Source organism: Ctenopharyngodon idella, chromosome 3 (assembly GCF_019924925.1).
Source record: "Ctenopharyngodon idella isolate HZGC_01 chromosome 3, HZGC01, whole genome shotgun sequence".
Classification (NCBI taxonomy): Eukaryota; Metazoa; Chordata; class Actinopteri; order Cypriniformes; family Xenocyprididae; genus Ctenopharyngodon; species Ctenopharyngodon idella.
The window spans coordinates 38835706-38854082 of record NC_067222.1 but is presented as its reverse complement, the minus strand read 5'-3'; the positions used below and the strand labels follow the sequence as shown (position 1 = coordinate 38854082).

Genomic DNA, 18377 nt, shown 5'->3' with positions numbered 1-18377 from the left:
TATTTCTTACCTTTTTCAGTGCCGTTGGCCACTGACAGACAAGATGACAGAGAAGGTTGTCAAAACTCCTTAAAATCAAAGCAAAAACAGCGATTACCACATGGCACATTCCCCAAACTCCAGACATGTCTTCACCACTCCAACCGTTCAGTCATATATGCAAGTTTTCAAATTTTCAACGCATATTGAACACATCCAAATTACAACGAACTAAATTACAGCTATATAACTCGCATGCTTAATCATGAGGAGATAAAATATAAAAATAGCGTTAGTCAAGTTTGGGCGTGAAATCATTAGCTGATGTGATTCAAGGCAAATTTAGGAGTATTTATAAATAAAACAAACATTTAGCTTTATCATTGCATATCTGGCGACATTAAAAGCATTAAACCATAAAACTGCTCATATTTAATGTCATTCTTACCTTTTTTAAGGTCTTTTGGTTGCAGCAAAATTCTGTCCTGCACCCGCTGATCCGAAAAGGTCAATATGGCCATCATGAACATTCTTTCTTTGAACAGCCAAATCCTCTTAGTAAATTTTACTTAAAAAGTATCTCGAAAAGGCACATATCTAAAAAGCCTTATACTCAAGATAATACACACACCATTTAATTGCAAAAAAAAAAAAAAAACATGTTTACAACAAATGATATTAATTAAATTACTCAAAATAATTAAGTAAAGTACCAAAGATAAGATTTATTTGTAGAAAATGTAGAATTTTTTTTGTTACAATTGCAACTCCACAGAGTCATTTTCCACACTTTATTCATAGTTGAATAAAGTGTTATTCATTTTTTCGCCGCCAGATGGCGCCCACGGGCGGTAAACTCCGGTTTAGAGGCACTTCTCAGCACTCGTTAGGAGTTTTTCAAAATTATTAGATGCATTAAAAAAGTTTCTAAGCGTTAAAATGATATCTATTTTGTGTTATTCCACAATATATTATGTTATTTTGGGTTCATTTTAATCGTGAGAGTCTGCTTTAAATAATGATGTGCCATTTTCTATGATCTGTGCATTTTTCATGAAGTTATGAGCACGTGAAATCTACATATTTGTATTCAGTTAGCGGCTGTGCTGTTTTTGTTGTAAACGCATATTACTCAGACTCATTAGAGGGTGAAAACAACGCAACATGAGCATGTAGGAGGCTTCATCTGAACAAGTAAAGTCTCTGGTTTTGTATGCAAAAAGAATTTTTGTGCTACCTATATGGGTTCAGTTTTTATTGGCTCTTAAAGAGAGACACGCAAATGGGAGCGCGGGCGCTCCATACGGTCTTAAAGGGTTAATAGACAACGTTACTAATGATCCTGCAGTTTTTACGGACCATAAATCTTTTCACATGTTCATCACCACTAATGACAGTGGAAAGAACATGAGCAGAAGTGGATACTGGATTTTAAAAATGTTTTTATTATTAAACGATGATTTTAAGCGGGAAGTCTTAAGAATAATTGAAAAATACTATAAACAGAGTTTAATCACTAACCAATATGGGCGGCACTGGGATGTTATGAAATATAAAGTGAGGAGTTTAGCCATTAAAATGAGTAAATTAATTGCCAAATATAAACGGGCCAAAATGCAAGCCATCATCCAAGAGGTTGGTGCCTTGTGTGATAAAACAGATTTAACAGAAGCTCAAAATCTCATAAAATTACAAGGGGATTTAAATAAACTTTATGAGGAGAAGGCAAAAGGTGCTTTCATACGCTCCAGAAGGAAGTGGCTTGATCATGGCGAAAAAAAACACAAGATATTTTTATTCTTTGGAAAAAAGAAATGGTGAAAGATTATCAATTAATACATTATGCATAAATAACACTGTCACAGATGACTTACAATTTCAAAACATATAGCAGAATTTTATCAAACTTTGTATTCTAGCTCTGAAATTCAGCCTTAATGGAGTCCTTTTTAGAAAAATTGGATAATCAATAGTTTCTTTAAATGGTTCATGATTGAGATCAATGAAAAAAAGCAGAATTTAAAGCCAAAGTCACTATTCGCTTATGGATAAAAGATGCTGTGGATGTGAATGATAACATGAGAATGAGTAAATGATGTCAGAAGTTTCATTTGTGTGTAAACTTTCCCTTTAATATCAGTAGGCTACAACTATTAAATTGTTTGTACTTGTTTGCAGGAATCCTGGCATGGAATCCTGGCAAGTCTCCATTACCCGGGCCTCGGCCCCTGCCTCGACAGGATGTCTGCTCCCACATTGAGATACCCTGGGATATAAACTGCCTTGACCGGGAGCAGTTTCCCCTGGGCCCACAGGAGGATCTGATGAGCCAGTTTGTATAACGGGTGCAACCTCAAACCCCCCTGATGATTTATATATGAGACCACCGACGTGTTGTCTGAGCGAACTAGCATATGATGGTCCCTGAGGTCTGGAAGGAAGTGCTTCAGGGCTGAAACACTGCCAACATCTCCAGGCGATTTATGTGCCAGGAGAGATGATGGTTCTGCCATAGACCTCGAGCAGAGCGACCACTCATGATCGCCCCCCAGCCCGTGAGGGATGCATCTGTGTTTAGCGTGACGCGACGACTGAGAGCTCCCAACACAGGTCTCTGGGACAGAAACCAAGGTTGTTTCCATATGACTAGGGCACGAAGGCATTGCTGCGTGACCCTGATCACACGAAAAGGATTCCCCCTTGGTGAGAACCCCTTGATTTGAGCCACCACTGCAATGGTCTCATGTTCAGCAGGCCAAAAGGTATCACGTTGGACGCTGCTGCCATCAGACCTAACAGTCTCTGAAACTGTTTGACAGTGAGTGACTGGCCTAGCTTTATGTCTGTAACAGCTGAGAGAATCGATGCTATGCGAGCAGGCGATAGACGAGCACGCATGACATTTGAATCCCATACCACGCCTAGATAAGTGGTTCTCTAAGCAGGAGAAAGCACACTTTTCTTCGCGTTTAGCCTCAACCCCAACCTTTTAATGTGGGCGAGAACAACATCTCGATGTTGAACCGCCATCTGCTCTGATTGAGCCAGAATCAACCAATCGTCTATGTAGTTCAGGATGCGGATGCCCTGCATTCGCAAGGGCGTCAGTGCCGCGTATGGTATATTGGTATGCTTCGCCTCCGAAAGCAAACCTCAAGAACTTCCTGTGTTGTGGGAGGATTGATACATGGAAGTATGCGTCTTTTAGATCTATCGTGACAAACCAGTCCTCGGACCTGATTTGTGACACGATGTGTTTGATAGTGAGCATCTTGAACTTGAGCTTTCCTACTGTTCGATTTAGCTGACGTAGATCTAAAATCGGACGCAACCCCCCATCTTTTTTTGGAACAATGAAGTAGCGGCTGTAAAATCCTGACTCCCTGCTGGGAGGAGGAACCCTTTCAATAGCCTTCTTTCGCAGCAGAGTCTCTACTAGGAGTCTCCACCCTCGGGTGACTCGCGGGGAACTACTGCACCCCGACATTGCGGCGGGGTTGGCAGAGCGCCCCCCTGAGGGCACCGAAGGCAGGCGGGTACCGTTGGAAGAGGTGAACACCGTCTGGCTTCGGAGGGGACCACCCTCAGGATCCTGACACCTCTGGCGTCAGGATTTCTTAGACGAAGCCCTCTTAGCGGCAATGACGGTCCTCAGAATGACCTTGCCCTTAGAGGACTTTGTCTGCGAGCATTGCCCCGCCTCCCAGCTCCTCGGAGGGGGAGTACGGGTGGCAACGCTCTGCTTCTGGTGTTGTCTGTGCGAGGAGCTCGTACTCAGCTTGGGCTGCTCCCGCCCAGCAGCCGCAGAGACTTGGGAACGGCGGGGAAGAGACTGCTGCAAGGCTGCAGCTTGCTTCTTTGACTTCAGGAACCTCTCGGTGACAGATGTAATAGCATCACCGAAGAGGCCGGAGGGATTCAGTGGGGCATCCAGGAGAAACGTCTTGTCCTTATCTTTGATGTCAGTTAAGTTCAACCAAAGATGCCTCTCCGTGGCCACCAGGGCTGCCATAGAGCGGCCGATAGATTTGTCCATCTCCTTGGTGGCACGGAGGGCTAGGTCAGCTGACTGACCTAACTCCTGTATCATATCTGCACCCACTTCCTCACTCTCACCCAAGTCTCTGAGCAGGTCAGCTTGGTATGCTTGCAAGATGGACATAGTATGCAAGCACGCCGCTGCCTGACCTGCAGCCGAGTACGCTTTGCCCACCAGCGCTGATGTAGTCTTTAGGGGCTTGATGGGCAGTGTCGGGGCTTTCAGGGACGATGCCGCTTGGGGGAGAGATGGCTCGCAAGCGTCTCCTCCGCCTTTGGCATCGCCCCATAACCGTGCTCTCTCATACCGACCACATTGCTGTAAGTAGAGGTCTGTGGCGAATAAACATGGTAAGAGAAAATGGTAAGCGTAGAGGTTGTGTTACAATAGCTGGTGTATTAATCACACGACGAGGAGATAGGAGATAAGATAAGTCTTTTACTAGATAATCCACAGAAGAGTACAGGAACAGGCAGGAACATACACCAACACATACATAAACGATACCGGACAACACTGGACTGAAAACATAGGGTATTTATACATGGGATAACAAGGTGGGTAATTAGACACAGCTGGATGTGGTCATGAGGTGATCAGTTACCATGGTGAATGACTAGTGGCGGGAAATAGAACAACAACAAGTCCAAAATGAGTCCAAAACAGAGTGCACATGTAACGGGGCTATATTACTTATAATTTAGTTCTTCACTTTTATGGACCAATTAGGAAAATCAGAAGATTCGTATGATCGACTACGGAGGTAGAGGGTAATTGCTGAAGGAACGACAGGAGACCACAATTAAGGTAAGTACGTAGATTTTTTATAAATGTTCCCTTAAATGCCGGCCTTTCCCCTTTTTGAAAGTAAACAATAAAATAAATAAAAAGCAATTCAAAGTGAGTTACGTCAATTCGATGAAAAGAAATAAAAGAACAAATCACTTAAGGGCAAATCACTGTCAGTTTCACACTGGAATAGTATGAATACAATAGAAAACAATAGAATGACAACAATTTGTCCAGATTCAACAACAATTTTGTGATATCACGCACACGTCGACGACCAGTTCAATTTCCAAATGTTCAATAACTGATATCAGTTCCTTCTTCTAGTTATCTCAGACAGTTTCAGTCCCGTATGGAGAAAACACAGTCTCTATGCAGGAATAGTTTTACCTTGAGCAGGGGAAAAAAAAAAATGAAATCACGATACTCTCCTGGTCCTATAGGATGAATTTTCTTCTTTCTTTTCCAGTGTCCGAATAGGTTGGCTCGCCATCAAAGAAAATCAATCTCCCCTCAGGAAAAAAACCTGACCTGTTTAAAAGGTCAGAAATGCATGACTGCATTTAGTCAACAATAGCATCACATCAGGTAAGTATCTCCACATACCAATAAATTAACATATAAAGTAATAATTTCAATGTTTTACAATATTACATTGAAATAAACATACATCTCTTTTCAGGCACGTGTATATTACCCCGACATGCACGTGAAGCGTGCACGTGAAAAAGAACGACACCACATGAGAACAACTGAACAGCGCTACGAATTTGTACCATAATATCCAAAGATACAACATAAATCACACATATGACCATAATAAACAAAATAAACAACTTCTTTCCTTACAAAATAAGTGTTGTTTTCTTATTTAAACATTAAACTCAGCATACTTGCATAAATTGAACTCACCACATCCAGATATTCACGTCCCAGTAATACAATGATGTAATTCACCCATCGATAGTCACAGGAGTAAAATAACAACTGAATCCACTCAATATTCTCCTCTTTCAACTGACTTGAGTTTTAATCACTATTTTCAAAGTTTTACTCCGTTATTTCTATTTTCTTGATAGCTAAATCTAGCGAATTTCTTTCCCGTCTTCTTCCTTCTTAGGTCTTGCGCAATCTGCCGCATCAGCAAGTGGGCGGTCCATATCAACCGAACTCTGATTGGATGGAACTATAACTTGTTTAAATATTACAAATTATTTTTGTCACAATTTATTTTATTTTAAGTATTTATTAATATCACCAATCTCCAATTATTTACTTTTCTGAACTTCATACATTTATATTAATATATATATTTAACCCTTAATTAGTCTGGGTTACATCCTCCCCTCCTAACTGTGCACGTCTCGTGACACAATTTAGAGTGACTCAACATTTTACACATCATGTATGGAGGATATCTCAGGTAAACCATTCAGGCTTTCACTGCCACCCAATGCATTAACAAAAGCAGTGTTTAAACCTTGAAACAAGGACTGCACTACATGTATCAAAGGGTTTCCAAGCTGTGGATAGGTAAGTATTTTAGGTCTCTCTCTTCGTCGAACAGATCGTCTAGGTAAGTCTCCTGAAAGCTCATTTTCCTCCACATCGGAAATCTGGTTGTGTTCACTACATTCATCCTCAGCATTTTCTTGGTCATTAATTGATGTTGCATCAGGAAGATGACTAGCCTCAACATTTTCCGGAACATCAGGTAAGTATTCCGTTGGAACTTCAACAGGTAAGTGTTCTCCTACAGCTCCGGTCGGTAAAGCTTGCTCTGGAACATCTGCAGGTAAGTCATTACTCTGATCCCTCAGAGCTGCATCATCTGCTGAAGGTGAATGAACAATCTCAAAATTAAGGGAGTCTTCTTTCGGATCATTTGGCCTAAGAACTTTGTGAACCGTAGTAAACCTGGTTTCATTGACTGGATATGTACTACATATTGGATCAGGAATTTCATCGTCTGTCTCAAGAGCAGAATCCAGACCATCAAGACTTTGTGAATCAGGATTCAGCCGAGTCCTGCGCCTTGTGGTAGGTTTACTCACAGCTGGGTCTGAGGTCTCAGAAACAGGTAGGAACCCACAAGGAAGCAGAAGATCTCTATGAAGAGTGCGAAGCGGACCATCCTTTGTCTCCGGACGGACAGTGTAAACTGGTAGGTCAGCAGCTTGTTTCACAACGACATAGATTTCAGATTCCCATCTGTCTGCTAACTTATGCTTCCCACGGATACGGACATTCCTTACTAATACACGATCACCAACTTCCAAAGAAGAATTGGTCACATGTTTGTCATACCGGATTTTGTTCTTTTCAGCAATTTTCCGGGCATTTTGTGAAGCAACCTCATAACTCTCCTTTAAGTGAGACTTAAGATGTTGAACATACTGCGAATGAGATACTGGTGAACTGTCTTTACCAGGTAATCCAAAAGCAAGATCAAGCGGCAACCGAGGTTGACGGCCAAACATCAGTTCATACGGGGAAAATCCTGTGGCTTCATGCTTGGTGCAATTATATGCATGGACCAAAGGTTTAACAAAATCCTTCCAATGGCTTTTGTCCTTTTCTTCCAACGTTCCAAGCATGTTTAACAAGGTCCGGTTAAACCGCTCCACAGGATTCCCCCGAGGATGATATGGTGTAGTTCTGATTTTTTGGATTCCTGCAATTGCACAAAGCTCCTTGATGGTATGTGACTCAAAGTCCGGTCCTTGGTCACTGTGTAACCGCTCAGGGAAACCATAATGCACAATGAATTGATCCCATAGACACTTTGCAACAGTTCTTGCTTTTTGATTTGGCGTTGGTATGGCCACAGCATACTTGGTAAAGAAATCAGTAATCACCAAGATATCACGAGTGTTGCTCTTGTCAGGTTCAAGAGAAAGAAAATCCATACAAACAAGCTGTAAGGGTCTGGTGGCTTGGATGTTCACTAAAGGTGCACTTCTCTGTGGCAAAGATTTTCTGCGGACACAACGACTACAGGTCTTAACTTTTTGCTCTACTTCAGCTCCCATCCTTGGCCAATAGAATCTGGAACGGACCAGATCCAGCGTCCTTTCCATTCCCATATGACCCATTTGATCATGTAAGCTGCTCACAGCAAAACTCCTGAGATCTTTGGGCAAAACCAATTGGTGATTCACATCATCTCCATCTCGTCGTCGCCTATACAGAACTCCATCCACCAACTCAAGACGGTCCCATTCTCGTAAGTAAAAGGGAAGATCTAAATATTCCTTCCTTAATGCAGGTGGAGGTTTCTCACCTGATTCCAGACACATTATCACCTCACGAATGACCGGATCAGATCTCTGCTTTTCAACTAAATCTTCCTTCATCAAGTGAGGTATAGCAGGTAACCCACTCAAGTTCTCTTCTTGCTCATAATATTCCGGCACTGCATCAGGATGAAGCGCAAGGGATTCAACCAAGGTAATGCCAGAATTATCAGCTTGTTGGACAGAATGTTTCTCACAGATGGCTCTGAATACATCTTTGTCAGTGGTGTGCGATTTGTCAGCACCCATTGTATGGTACTGCACAAACTTCTGGATCCTCTCATACTCTTTTGATGACAATTGATCATCTGCCAGCTCTTCGTGTGGTCGCCTTGACAAGCTGTCTGCATCAATGTTTTGTTTACCAGCCCGATACTGCAGTTTAAATGAGAATGTAGAAAGTGCAGCAAGCCACCGGTAGCTAGTTGCATCCAGCTTAGCGGTTGTCAAAAGGTAAGTCAAGGGATTACTGTCTGTTATAACAGTAAATGTGCTGCCATAAAGATAATCCTGAAATTTCTCTGTTACAGCCCATTTAAGGGCAAGAAACTCAAGTTTATGAGCCGGATAACGGGACTCACTACGCGATAAGCCTCTGCTAGCAAATGCAATCACACGTTGTTGACCATCCTGTTCTTGGTACAGCGCAGCTCCCAGCCCTGTGGTGCTGGCATCTGTATGAACAACATAAGGGAGTTTAGGGTCCGCAAAACCCAAGACAGGAGCGGTAGAAAGCTTATCAACAAGGGTCTTGAATGCTTCTTGGCAAGCAGTCGTCCAACGACCACCAAAAGGCTCTTTGGGATCGTAATACTGACATTCTTTCTCAGCCTTCTTACAACCTTTCCTCAACGGTGGATAACCAGAAGTCAGGTCATTCAGAGGTTTCACTATCTGTGAATAGTCCTTAATGAACCTACGATAATAACCTGAAAAACCTAAGAACGACCTTAACTCCTTAAGGTTTCTTGGACATGGCCAGGTTTTTATAGCCTCAATCTTTTCCGGATCCGTTTCCACCCCACGCTCAGATACTATATGCCCCAAGTATCTGACGGAAGTCTGGAAAAAACGGCACTTCTCCGGCGAAAGTTTTAGCCCATATTCCTTCAGGCGAGTTAGGACTTGCAGCAGCCGCCTCTCATGTTCCTCTAGGGTTTTGGAAAACACAATCAAATCATCCAAAAACACAAGCACTTCTTTTAGATTGATGTCTCCCATACACCTCTCCATCAGCCTTTGGAAAGTGCTTGGTGCATTGGTCACCCCCTGTGGCATACGGTTAAATTCCCAAAATCCCAATGGACACACAAAAGCTGTTTTGGGCTTGTCTACTTCCGCAACTTCAATCTGGTAATACCCAGATTTTAAATCCAGAACAGTAAACCACTTCGAACCATTTAAAGCTGAAAATGTTTCTTCAAGGTTCGGCAAGGCATAAGCGTCCTTGACTGTTTGAAGATTTAGCTTCCGGTAATCTATACAGAGTCGTACGTCGCCATTTTTCTTCCTGACTACCACTATTGGCGATGAGAAAGGGGATTCCGACTCACGTATGACTCCGCTTGAGAGAAGCTCCTGAAGGTGTTTTCTTACTGCTCCGATGTCACGTGGATGGATTGGTCTGGCGCGATGCTTAAACGGGGTCTCATCATGTAATTTGATGCAATGTTTCACTTTCTGTGTATGTCCAAAATCCAGATCGTGTTGAGCAAAGACTTCTGGCATCTCACGAAGTTTCTTGGCTATTCGATCCTTCCACTCCTGTGATAGTGGAGAATCACCGAAATTCAAGCTGAACTTTTCCTCTTTGCTCATTGTGGGCTCACTACTTTGGGAAGCTGATTCAGACACAGCATTGCCAGAAGAAAGCACTGACTCCAAGGCATGGATTTCTGCAATTACACACCTCTGTGGAATAGTGACGTCATGATCAGTTTCATTTGAGAGAAGTACCGGAAGATGGCTAGATTGCTTGGAAGGAAGGGTAAGCAAGCAGTTTTTTACGACAACTCCTCCAGGTAAAGAAGATATGGAGGGGTACTCCACTACAATCCACTTATCAGTTGGAACCCCAAGCACATGGACAATGCCTTCTAAAACGACGGTTTGGCCAGCAGCTATGACTTCAGGCACCCTGCCCCTCAACCTAACATGACCGAGAACACCAGTTGTTCCATATTTGTGCCGCAATCTGAGGGTATTCAAAACAGCCCTGTAGCCAAACAAAGAAGGCTGGAAAGTTGTAGAACTCATTTTCAAGTGTTCCTCATAAAGAGTGTCCAAAGTGTTTGTCCCTATCAGGACTAAAGGCATGGTGTAGGACTTTGGATCTGGAACCACCAAAGCAACAGTGGGTACTTCAACACTTGTACCAATGAACTCTGCAGGAAAGGTCACGTTCAACTCTATATAACCAATGTAGGGCACAGAAAGACCATTCGCGCCTTCAACTTCCAACAAATCAGAAAGGGAATTGATAGGACATTCTGAAAGACACTGCTCATAAAAAGACAAAGGAATAGTGGTAACTTGTGAGCCGGTGTCTATCAAACAGTTGCATTCCTGCCCTGAAATAGTAACTTGTGCAATACATTTTTCACCAATCAAACCCTTAGGCAGTTTTGCAATTTCCATCTTGGAACAATGGCTTTGTGTGGAGGTTTTGGTTTTAGGGGGACACTTCAATATTTCAGTCCCTGGTCGTCCCGCAACAGGAACTGGCTCTAGTTTAAAGCAGGTTTTGTGATGTTGTATTGAGACTCCCACTGGGATTGTTTCTCCCTCAAGACTTTACGCTTTTCAGCCACCAGTGTTGGATTGGGCTCTGACTCACAGGAGGAGGCAATATGGCCATCTTCTCCACATTTAAAACAATACCATGGCCTGGGTTTGTCAGATTGTTTACCGTTTGCAGGTATTGTGGTTACAGTGCTCTGTTTGCTTGATCTTTTCTCTGTGATTGAGGATTTCTGACCCACTGCCTGCAATGCAGATTTCTTTGGGACATCAGCTTTAGAGGTGAGTTTTGCTAGTTGACTCTGAAGAGTTGCTATCTGTTTTCTTAGTTCTTTAGCTTCTGTTGCCAATGACAGCACATTGGAGGCTGCAGCTTGTTCAGTTTCATCAGACACCCAGGTTCTGTGGGTATGCATCAGTGCGCGCTGCTTGGTACCACCTAGATGTTGTTTCATGCGCATGGTTTTTGCAGCATGTTTATCCTCCTCAGTACGTAGCATCAATAACAGCTGTGCGAAATGTGGAGGATCATCACGTTTTTGTGTCAATCGCAGGTCAGCGATCAACCCATCATCCCAGCAGCCCCGGCAGAATTGCTTCAAGAGATGTCGGTCTGCTTCACTGGGCGAAACCCCACCACGCTTAATCGTTACACTCAAGGCTGCCTGAAGCCTAGACAAGTAAGATGAAGGTCTCTCCCCTGCATCCTGCAAGGTATTCATAAATTTAGCAAAGAGTTCGTCACCATCTTCTACCGTGCCGAAAGCAGAATCTAGCAACTGCAGGTAAGCTGATGGGGAAGCTTCAGGACTCAAGTGTTTAATAACATCAGCAGCTGGGGGCAAAAGACTTTCCAGGATCTTTCGTGACCCATGCAGATCAGATATTGCAGGATCTTTCAGAATAAGATCCACACTAGAACGCCATGCATCATAATCTGTCTCGTTGGCAGGTCTAGGTTTCCTCCCAGAAAATAACCTGAGTCGCATGGGAGCATGCACCTGAGCAACAGCTTCTCCACTCCTCACCACATGTTCAACAACTAACCTCTGAACTTCAGGCGGGTTAAGTATCGTGGGAGAGGTAAGAACTGTGGTGTCAGCCACATAAGAAGCAGGAGGATGGGTCTGCTGAGGTAAGAACTGTGGTGTCAGCCACATAAGAAGCAGGAGGATGGGTCTGCTGGGTTCCTTCTTGGCAAGGCTGAGCGATAACTGGAGTTGCTTTGCCTTCAAGCGGCTCTTGACGGGATGGTCTAATAGGGTTTTCATCAACAGCTTCAGATGTAGAGCCTGCAGGAAGAACTACAGCACTCATTTCTGTCAGCATTTCACTCAAAATTGCTTCAAAATTTGCCCCACTGAGTTTCGCAATTTCTTTCAATCCTTCTAGGTATGATCTGGTAGCACTACCCCCCAACTTTCGGGTGTAAACACTGGATAAAGATCTCACTATATAAGTGACATTTGGATCACTGGTTAGTTGGTAAGTATAGGGCAACATGAGCTCTAATGACTGTAAAGCACAGCCACTGTCAAACTCAATAATTAAGTCACAATGGAAGTCAGAATCAGGGTCCTGAATTTTGACTGACCTAGCAATAGAACCATGTTCTTGCAGAATTTTTATCAGTTCTTCATCATTCGCTGTTCCAGTTACCCCACTAACTATTACAGCATTTGGGATTTTGATACCTTCTTGGAAAATTACATCCATTTTGACAACAAATTGGTTAATTTGTCTGAGCACTAAAATGGGTTTAAAGATCAACTGCCTGTCTTCAGCAATACAGCACCACCTCCTGGCCCTGGCTCGCCAATGTTATGTAACGGGGCTATATTACTTATAATTTAGTTCTTCACTTTTATGGACCAATTAGGAAAATCAGAAGATTCGTATGATCGACTACGGAGGTAGAGGGTAATTGCTGAAGGAACGACAGGAGACCACAATTAAGGTAAGTACGTAGATTTTTTATAAATGTTCCCTTAAATGCCGGCCTTTCCCCTTTTTGAAAGTAAACAATAAAATAAATAAAAAGCAATTCAAAGTGAGTTACGTCAATTCGATGAAAAGAAATAAAAGAACAAATCACTTAAGAGCAAATCACTGTCAGTTTCACACTGGAATAGTATGAATACAATAGAAAACAATAGAATGACAACAATTTGTCCAGATTCAACAACAATTTTGTGATATCACGCACACGTCGACGACCAGTTCAATTTCCAAATGTTCAATAACTGATATCAGTTCCTTCTTCTAGTTATCTCAGACAGTTTCAGTCCCGTATGGAGAAAACACAGTCTCTATGCAGGAATAGTTTTACCTTGAGCAGGGGGAAAAAAAAAATGAAATCACGATACTCTCCTGGTCCTATAGGATGAATTTTCTTCTTTCTTTTCCAGTGTCCGAATAGGTTGGCTCGCCATCAAAGAAAATCAATCTCCCCTCAGGAAAAAAACCTGACCTGTTTAAAAGGTCAGAAATGCATGACTGCATTTAGTCAACAATAGCATCACATCAGGTAAGTATCTCCACATACCAATAAATTAACATATAAAGTAATAATTTCAATGTTTTACAATATTACATTGAAATAAACATACATCTCTTTTCAGGCACGTGTATATTACCCCGACATGCACGTGAAGCGTGCACGTGAAAAAGAACGACACCACATGAGAACAACTGAACAGCGCTACGAATTTGTACCATAATATCCAAAGATACAACATAAATCACACATATGACCATAATAAACAAAATAAACAACTTCTTTCCTTACAAAATAAGTGTTGTTTTCTTATTTAAACATTAAACTCAGCATACTTGCATAAATTGAACTCACCACATCCAGATATTCACGTCCCAGTAATACAATGATGTAATTCACCCATCGATAGTCACAGGAGTAAAATAACAACTGAATCCACTCAATATTCTCCTCTTTCAACTGACTTGAGTTTTAATCACTATTTTCAAAGTTTTACTCCGTTATTTCTATTTTCTTGATAGCTAAATCTAGCGAATTTCTTTCCCGTCTTCTTCCTTCTTAGGTCTTGCGCAATCTGCCGCATCAGCAAGTGGGCGGTCCATATCAACCGAACTCTGATTGGATGGAACTATAACTTGTTTAAATATTACAAATTATTTTTGTCACAATTTATTTTATTTTAAGTATTTATTAATATCACCAATCTCCAATTATTTACTTTTCTGAACTTCATACATTTATATTAATATATATATTTAACCCTTAATTAGTCTGGGTTACACACATGTAACAGGTTGAGCTGATCTAGATAGCAGGAAGCGCTCATCTAGCTTGCTCTTTACTTGTTGCTCTTGTTTCTCGGCCGGCCAATCGATGTTTAACTTATCCATGGCCCGACTGAACACCTCCACTAGCTCCTCACTAGCGGGAGAGTGAAGTGGCGAGTCTTCAATCTCTCCCGTTGTTACACTAACGACGTCCAGTTCCTCAGAATTGGATTCCATTAATGTAACTGTATCAACCGGAGCGGAAGAAACCACAAATGCGTGCGAATTGATACATTGGATGCAGCAGGTGAAGGCTGAGATAGGGCAGGGCCCGTCTCTAACCCCTCTGCCACATCCATTTGCGAACCCCACGACCTGAGGCGCCTCTCTGCCTCAGCAACAGCGGGACCCGAGCCATGAGGAACGCAAGCTGAGCCGCCCTCCTCAAAGAGGGCTCGGCGGGAGCACAGCGTTCTCTGTGGTAGCTGCTCACAATGCTCACAGGCAGCCCCCTCGAGAGCACTCCCAAACAAACAACACACATTTGGTGTGTATCCCCACCCGTGCCATACTGAATGATATATATATATAGAAGCTGAATGAATGTGTTTTCGGGTAGGCTTTATAGTTTCCTGGTCAGTGACGTCACCCGCCTTTGATGTTCCATCACTCTATTGGACTGATTTCATACGTGCTTCACGACGCAATCACTCAGAGGCATTCCCAAAGCGCTTGACGCAGCGCGAGTTCCCTTGAAAGGGAACCTAATATCTCCATGCTCAAGCATAAAATGAAGAGAACCGACAGGGAGAGAAATGTTTACATAAAAGAGAGAACCACTCAAGAAATACTGATTCAGTATTCATTCCTGCCTTGCGCTTACCGGCAATTGTAAGATTGGCATATTGTATTTAAAGGGATAGTTCACCCAAAAATGAAAATTCTGTCATCATTTACTCCCCCTCAAGTTGTTCCAAACCTGTAAGAATTTCTTTGTTCTGCTGTACACAATGGAATATATTTGGAAGAATGTTTGTAATCAAGTATTTCTCGCCCCTTATTGACTGCCATAGTATTTTTATTTCCTACTATGTTAGTCAATGGGGGGAGATGTTTTTCTTAAATCTGAACCAATCATATTAAGACTGATGATAATGAGTAATAGATCATGCTATACTGACTGTGAGATGTACCTGAAATCTTATAAAACCTGCTGTATTCCTTTGTTCGGAGAGAGGCTCTCTGGGATTGATGGGAACTCTCCCGGCCGTGATTAAAAATTTGAAGGACAACAACTGGAGTCTCTGGTTATTGCTGCGCAGCAAGCTAGGTTAGGGAACACTAGGTTTAAAAGGGTCAAGACGTTGACCAAAATAGGTATTGAAGTGTCGCCAGTAGACGCTTGGGTGTCGATTAGGAGACCCCCCGGGAAATAGGTATTGAAGTGTCGCCAGTAGACAAATATCTTCTTTTGTGTACAGCAGAACAAAGAAATTTGTACATGTTTGGAACAACTTGAAGGGGAGTAAATAATGACAGAATTTTCATTTTTTGGGTGAACTATCCCTTTAAATAAAAACAATAATGTGCTTCAAAAAGTATTTATCTAAGTATAGTATTCTAAATATCTATGGTAATGTAATTCCTAAAGAGGTCTTTGCCAAATCAGATTTTTTCAGAAATGAAAACAAAATATAATACTGATGTTGACAGAAGAATTTTGACTGGATTTGGGACCACTGCAGAGAAAATACTGACTGAGGCACAAAGAAGTGGTGTGGCTAAGGATCTGCTGGCTATGTACAACACTGCACTTCAATCACATGCTGAAGAGGCACACAAAGGTGAATTGTTTTATTGCTTACATTAGATAAGCAATGCAAGTTTATATTAAACTTTATAATATATTAAACTTTTTCCTAGTTATCTCAATGGCAAAAAAAAAAAAAAAAAAGTGTCCTAATCAATGTGAATTCACTCAATTTTTTTCTGATTGTGAACCCGAATCAAACTCGAATAACTGGTACAGTATTATTTTATTTGTGCACATCAACTATATACGAAAAAAGGGTGTATTCTTTCCATATTTTTATATGTATTGTTAAAATACATTGTGCTTATACTGATCATATGTATTGTACATTTTGTGATAAGTTCTTACCAAAAGTTATGGGAGAAATGACATTTCTTTTTATGAAAAATCAGAAACATTTTTAAAAATAGTTTATATATATATATATATATATATATATATATATATATATATAAACCATTATTTTCTCCAAATTTGTAGGACCTGTACCTGTTGCATGAAGATCCTGCTGGACTGTACGAGGTCAGATTTTATATATATACATGCAAATGTTTTGGGTCTGACAATTAAAATAATCAGCTTAAAGTTTTGCTGGTTTTATGCCAGTTATTGCTAGAGATTTCGTGCATTTAACTGCTCTACAACCATTAACGGCGCTACTACAACAATAAAAATGGCATTTTGTATTATGTATATTGTTAGCTCTGTGACCAGTTACATTTGATGTTCCTAATTTTAAGTCACTTTGGATAAATGTATGTGGAAAATTAATAAATGTAAATGTTTTGTAAAGAAATTTGATCTTTACCCCTCTTTTTTCAACCAACAGCCTCCACAGAACCTCAAAAGGTTCCTCCAGGCACCTTTTATTTTTACAGTGTAGGCACCACCAGTTCCTACTACTTGTGTTCAGTTTGCAGACAGGAGAACTCATGTGCCCATCAAGGTGTGACAGATGTGAACAGGCATATAAAACGTAAAGGACATCAGGCCAAAGAACAGGCACTACAGTCATCAAGCAGCATAATTTCTATTTGTGCTTGGTCAATTATGAACAATACTGTAGGTAAAATTGAACTGCTAGCAAAAACATGAGAGAATTGGGTGGGGCTGAGGGGCCGCTGCTGCAAATATTTGAGGGTCTCCTCCCCTAACAGATGTAATCTCACTCCAAACTTTTGATAAAACTTGAGAGCCCTGTGACCTTATAGAACATGATGCATTGCTGTGTCTGTTATCCCATAACTCCCACTTTTGGACACAGTGGCTTTGTTTTTTGTTTACATAGTCTTGCTTTAACGGACATTAATATAAGACAACACTGCAAAAACAGTTTACTGTCAAGCTGTTATATTCTGTTATATATTTATTGTCCAACATTCCCAATTTTTCTGATGCATGTCCTTAATTTAATTTCATATGTTGGTATTAATTCAGTGTTTATAATGCTACTACTTGAACTTCAAAGAATTTTAACCCAAACTGACTGGGTTTAGCAAAGGTTTTGTGAAAAAAGTGGAAGACTTAAACACAAAGTCAGTAAAATAAACTGTTGAAAGGATTTGATGATCACTAGCGATAATATTTTATTCTGTGTCATCATTCAGGTTGGATTTTATCTTTAATATACATTTTTTTTTTTTTTTAACAAAGCAGCTGATATTGCCATAGAAACTAGTAGACTGCCGAGTCGCTTTCACCCCGAAATGGCGGAAGCGTAGGGCTGCTACTGGGTGCTGGTGTTGCAATGGAACATTCTATTGAGTTTCACTTCTTGTTAGTGCATATTCTTTGACTTCCTGTTTTTCCACTGACGATTCATGAATGAAAGTCGCAGCAGATTTAAGGGAAGTTGCAGCAGGTTTATGTATTGCATAGTGGCAATAGACCAGCAGATTTAAGGATCGCTTATGTGCAGTCACATGTCAAATACTGGTGGAACATTGTTGAGTGTTGAACACATGGTGCATTGTTTAGGAATATCATGGCTGGATGGTTGCCTGAGTGTCACAAACCAAAATAACGGATGGTAGAGGGATGCATGTGGCCACACCACAAAAAAGGACTAAGTAGATCATAGTCGTTTCATGGTGCTGACTTCTTTGTTCTGTTTGCATTACCCACTGTTAATATTATTGTTTGTTTTTTTTGTGTTGTAGAATTTTTTATTGCCTTCACTGGTGGATAGCAGTGGTGAGGTGGTTTGGTCACTCTATTTTTCTTTCCTTCTAGGTCTGCGGTATGATTTGCTGTGAGCTTGATTGCAGTGAGAGCACGTTTGTCTGTATGCCACTTTTGTCTTGACAATATAGGTAACCTGTGGCCATCTGTGGGTTTTGTTCTTTTCATTTGTTTTTTTCTTCTTTTCTTTTTTTTTTTTCTTTGTGGGTAATTGCATTGAAGGTCTGTTACATCCTTTTAACATGTTAATGTTTTTCCATAATTATTAATATTATTA

The 18377-nt window shown here is 41.2% G+C and overlaps 1 protein-coding gene and 1 long non-coding RNA gene across 2 annotated transcripts in view; both read right to left on the bottom strand.

The window, feature by feature from the left end:
• The window catches only part of LOC127509204 (hemicentin-1-like), a 125726-nt gene that overhangs the window by 17366 nt on the left and 89983 nt on the right, over positions 1 to 18377 (bottom strand). The gene's annotated exons all lie outside the window — the stretch shown is intronic.
• Positions 12795 to 14118, bottom strand: LOC127509210 (uncharacterized). The gene is made up of 2 exons (XR_007929167.1): positions 13694 to 14118; positions 12795 to 13312 (listed from the first exon to the last, which is right to left on the bottom strand). It is a non-coding gene; the product is annotated as an uncharacterized LOC127509210 (long non-coding RNA).